Here is a 6,188-nt window from a genome sequence, read left to right on the forward strand (position 1 = left end):
GATGGACCGACAGCGAATGTTTATCGCGAGTAGCTTCATGTTTGAAAGGGGACGCTAGGTTGTGGCTTAGCGAATGGGTGACCAACGACCGAAGTTGGTCTAATTTCAAGCGTGAATTTAAACCACTTTGCCCTTCAAAATTAGATTACGCTAATATCCTTTACGATACAATGAATATGACATCCGATAAATATCATACGTACGCTGAATATGCACGTCGTACTCTTTTACGTTTACGAATCGTTCAGGGACTTAGTGACGAACTAAGGACACTTATTGTTATTCGGGGTATCGATAGCCCTCAGGTTCGTGCGGCTGCTGCAAACGCGAATTTAACCCCAGACAACCTCGTTTCCTTTCTCTCTATTTACACTAAGCCAAATAAAGACAAGCCTAAGTTCCCTTCAAAGAAACCCCAATTACAAAAGCGTGGATATACTTCTAACATTAATTGTTTTGTATGTGGCCAACGAGGTCACTTAAGTCGAAATTGTTCAAAAAAATTTAAATCTGTAACTAGTTCGCCGGTTCAACGCAATACTAACATTTGTAATTTTTGTAAGAAACCGGGACACAACGAAGATGTTTGTTTCGCGAAAACACGTTCAGAACCGCGTAATTACCGTAATGTTAATCTCTGCTCCGATCGATCTACCTCGGACGTACCAAACCACGACATAACCACCGCTGTGGTAGAAGGTATTCCCATGGATGTTCTCATAGATAGTGGTGCTCTAAATGTCTCATTAATTTCTTACGATGTTCTTAAGTACATTCCATGTCAACAAAAAACAACTCGTTGTATACTAAAAGGTATAAGCGACACCGAAATAGTTGCCACTTCGTTTGTTACGGTCACAGTTGAATTTAGAGACATTAGCATTGAAGTGGATCTGGTTGTAGTGCCTTCCATTTATATGAATACGCCCATCATTATCGGGACTGATGTTCTTAACCGTGACGGGGTGACATACATACGCACAAAAGACGAACAGTATCTCACGCGTTCAGATAAACCATCATCTTGCATAAATACAGTCACAGTTGAAAACCTCGATCAAATAAATACACCCCTTCAGGGTTCTGACCGTATTGCCTTGCATTCCGTAATTGCCGAGTTTTCTGAATATTTAATTTCCGGTACTGCCGCGACTACTGTAAAAACAGGGGAAATGGAAATCAAACTTACAAGCACTACCCCTGTAGTATATCGTCCATACAAACTCTCTTACGCGGAAAAATTGAAGGTTAGAGAGATTACAAATGATCTTTTGAACAAGGGTATAATTCGAAGATCTAAATCCGAATACGCAAGTCCAATTATTTTGGTTAAAAAGCGAGACGGTTCGGATCGATTATGCGTGGATTTTAGAGCTCTCAACCGAATCACGGTTAAAGATCGATACCCATTACCCCTAATTGACGATCACATTGATAGATTAGGGAATCACAAATACTTCTCTAGCCTTGACATGGCCACTGGTTTTCACCAGATACCCATAAAAAAAGAATGCATCCATTTAACGGGGTTTGTGACACCGGAAGACCATTTTGAATATGTCAAAATGCCGTTTGGTCTAGCCAATTCACCCATAGTCTATCAGCGTATCATCAACGATACCTTACGTGACTGTATTAACGAAGGAAACGTATTGGTTTACGTGGATGATGTGCTCCTTTTGAGTAATTCGGTATCAGAAGGCATACAGTTACTTCGTAAAGTACTGTACACACTTACACAGGCAGGTTTTTCCATTAACCTTAAAAAATGTTCCTTTTTAGTAACCGAGGTAGAGTATTTAGGCAGGCTTATTAGCCAAGGTCAGGTGAGACCGAGCCCTAGAAAAATAGATGCTCTCTTGAATACATCACCGCCTAAAAATGTGAAGCAGGTCCGACAACTTCTTGGGCTTGCCGGTTACTTCCGCAGGTACATAAAGGGATACGCCATTAAAACTGCTCCTATAGCACGCCTGACGAGAAAGGGTATTGACTTTCAATGGAGTGTCGAGTGCGAAGCAATTCGTCAAGAATTAATTACTCATTTGACTTCAGAACCAGTGCTCACAATTTTCAATCCTCAGCTTCCAACTGAAGTACATACAGATGCGAGCAGTGTTGGCTATGGAGCAGTGCTATTACAAACCCATCCGGATGGTAAGAAACATGTAGTGTCATATTTCAGCAAGGTGACCCAAGGTGCTGAGTGTAAGTACCATTCATATGAGCTTGAGACGCTTGCTGTTGTTAAAGGGCTTCAACACTTCCGACACTATTTAGTTGGCATCAAATTTGTAGTTGTTACCGACTGTAACGCTTTAAAATCCACAGAAAAGAAGAAAGATCTTGTGCCTCGTGTAGCGCGCTGGTGGATATATCTTCAGGATTTCGATTTCTCCATCGAGTATCGCAAGGGAGAAATGTTGCCTCACGTGGACTACTTGAGTCGTAATCCAGCCGGTACTGTCAATTATATTTCTAGGCCTCGCAACTGGGCACAAATAGCTCAAGCAGCTGACAATGAAACACAAGACCTTCTTCAAAAGCTTCGAGATGGCAGCCTTGATACAAATCGGTATGTAGCTCGCAACGATCTCCTTTACTATAAATATGTACCGGTGGGTGAGGAGCCTCGTCTCCTTTGCTTCATCCCAAAAGGGAATCGTCTGAGCCTACTTCGAATATTTCACGATGAGCACGAACATATTGGAGCCGAGAAAACCATGGATCTGATATTGAAACATTTTTGGTTCCCTGGACTCAAGCAGTTCGTTGATAAGTACGTTGCCCACTGCTTAGTGTGCCTATCAAAAAAACGCGTACCACGAAATCCATTGCAGCCCATTACGTCGTGGGAAAAGCCAGAGGTACCTTTTCAAACTGTTCATATGGACGCATTAGGTCCACTGCCGGTATCTAAAGGATATAAATTCATAATGGTGATGGTTGATGCTTTTTCGAAGTATTGCTTGTTGTATCCCATTTCACGACAGGATGTACAGGAGCTCAAAAATGTCGTCAAAAAATCAATTTCTTTATTTGGTGTACCAAAACTTATAATTACTGACAAAGGACGTATGTTCGAATCGACCGAATTTGCAAAATGGATCAACGAACTCGGATGTGACCTCCACCACATAACACCCGAAATGCATCATGCCAACGGACAAGTTGAGAGGTACATTCGCACAGTATTAAATATGATTCGGATTCAGGTCAACTATAGAAATGCTTCATGGTCGGATACTCTATGGAAGATTCAACTAGTTCTAAATATAACTAAACAGAAGACAATTCGATCTTCTCCACTAAATATCCTGATCGGAACTGAAACAAGCACTCCGGTTATCCGTGCCTTGGTACGTGATGTAGCTCTTGATACAACATCGCCTAATCGGGAAGCCGTTCGAGAAATGTCACGAAATAGAGTTCGTACACTGCTTAAGGACAACCAGGCCAAACAGGACAACCGTGTAAATAAAAACAGACACGAGCCACGAAAGTTTAACCTTGATGATTTTGTTTTTGTTATCAAGTTTTCACAGGTTACTGGAAAGCTCGACCCAGGCATGCGTGGTCCATACAAAGTCGTGAAGATCTTGCCGAGTGGACGCTATGAACTAAAACTTCTTAGCGGTGGTTATGGCAAGACGACTCAAGCGGCAGCACAATACATGATACCATGGCGGGGCGAATGGTGCCCGGAGACATGTGCTGCGTTTTTTGAAAGTAAGCAATTTTAATACCCTGTCCTTAATGATTCGTAAAATCGTGGATTTGCTCGTCTCAATCAAAAGTTTGTGTTAGTTAAAATAAGAAACAAAGAAAGTAATTAAACAATTAAAATAATCAAATCCGTCGCTCAAACACATTTTGTTTAAATATTTTTGATTTAGATGAGCAATGAAACAAATCATTAAGTTTGCTTATGAGTCACAGAGGCAGATGGTCTGATAAGGGAGCTGATACAGTCTTCCTCATCACGGCATCCTCGGGCGTTGGTTCTGTTAACCAAGGCGTCCTCGGGCGTTGGTTTTGCTAATCAAGGCGTCCACGAGTTCTGGTTTTTATTAACCAGGGTACTATGGCGTTGACTGTGTTTACAAAGTCGTTGGTAAACGTCTACACATGTCAAGTCGCCTTGTGCGTCGAGTATTATCATTCTCGAGTCGCACTGGCGTCGACCGCTTTGGTGTCGAGTCGCCTCATGCGTTGACATATTGTTGTCAAGTCGCATTGGCGTTGACAATTTTATTGTCAAGTCGCCTTGTGCGTCGAGTATTATCATTCTCGAGTCGCACTGGCGTCGACCGCTTTGGTGTCGAGTCGCCTCATGCGTTGACATATTGTTGTCAAGTCGCATTGGCGTTGACAATTTTATTGTCAAGTCGCCTTGTGCGTCGAGTATTTTCATTCTCGAGTCGCACTGGCGTCGACCGCTTTGGTGTCGAGTCGCCTCATGCGTTGACATATTGTTGTCAAGTCGCATTGGCGTTGACAATTTTATTGTCAAGTCGCCAGGGACCCGTAGCATGTCTGCTAGGCGGGTAGTCGCGTTGTTTGCGACCCTGTTGCAGGTGGCAATTTTCTGCAACAAATCCAGATCAGAGTCATGTATTAGAACATTTGAATACACCAAATTTTAAGTGCAAAAAGCGAGACGTCTCTATAGGTTGTGATGTATGAAAGCTTAGTAATGTCAGAGGTTTCGTGAGTGACGAATGAATTAAGTGACTGTTGTGTGAAAGGGGCATACTCGAGATTGAATGGAAATGATGCACTCTCTGAGCAATTAGTTCTAATTCTTTAATTCTGTTTTTAGGCGAAAATGAAAACTCCAACCAGGCGAGTTCGGTCGATACTTCATCCGAACTACCCGTGGATGAAAATCTGAAGGCAGGAACATCAAATACCGAGGTTGCTGGCTGTAGCACTACGGTCGAGGGCGACCTACAGTCAGGAGAGGCCGTATAAGCTAAGCTTCTTTAAAATCGGACAAACAATTTTTTTTTGCTACTACCCGAATCGTATAAAAGAGCGGTAACAGATGTTTGTAGGCACATTTCCTTGTCGACAGTCCGAGAGGTCGGATCGCTGGTCACGTGAGCCCTTTAATTACTCTTTTGTTTACGTTTATTTCTATTATCGAATTGCTGTGTGTTTTTGTTAAAGTGTTGATTGACATTTTGTTTCCTTAAATAAATTGTAAGAAATAGAAATACAGAGTGTTTGACATATTTGTTATTTTGTTTTATCTTTAACCACTTCTGATCCTTACAGTATATATATAATCGTTTTTGTTTTTTTTTTTTAACTTCGATATTCAAACTATCTATTTTTACATTACATTAACAGCCTGTAAATTTACCACTGCTGGGCTAAGGCCTCCTCTCCCTTTGAGGAGAAAGTTTGGAGCATATTACACCACACTGCTCCAATGCGGGTTGGTGGAATACACATGTGGCAGAATTTCGTTAAAATTAGATACATGCAGTTTCCGCCGAGCACAAGATGAATTATAAACACAAATTAAGCACATGAAAATTCAGTGGTGTTTGCCTGGGTTTCAACCCGCAATCATCGGTTAAGATGCACGCGTTCTAACCACCGGGCCATCTCGGCTCACTATCTATATATTTTCTAATTCGAATACAAATACATGGACCACGTATTGAAAATACACCCAAAGTATTGTCTTTTTGAGTAATCTACTTTCAGTATGTTTGTGTATTTGACGTAAAATGTCTTTAGCGCTACGTACGTCCTGGTAATCCGATTACAACTTACTCTTTCATTAAAATATTAAAGTGACCATATTCTATTTATCACTTAAATTATTTAAGACTAAATTCTATTTAAATCTACACACATATCTCCTTTTATTATGAGTACACCTACACTTTAAACATAATATCATGTAAAGTCCCAAATCCCATTGTATTGGTTTAATTCGTATAAAACTTTAGTAATTTCACGGCAGCTAGTGATAAATATTACAAATTGAATATATTTTACAAATACTCTGTGAAATAAAGATAAAATATACATGAAAGGAAAACCGCATAATTCTCTATACATAACAGAAATTATCCGCAACGCCGTTTAGCGTTTTAAATCCACTATACAGTGACTTCATAACGACCACGTAGCGAACGACCAAGTTTTATTGTAGCTATACGTGTATTTAT

This window comes from Vanessa atalanta, chromosome 6 (assembly GCF_905147765.1).
Source record: "Vanessa atalanta chromosome 6, ilVanAtal1.2, whole genome shotgun sequence".
In the NCBI taxonomy this organism is placed as follows: domain Eukaryota; kingdom Metazoa; phylum Arthropoda; class Insecta; order Lepidoptera; family Nymphalidae; genus Vanessa; species Vanessa atalanta.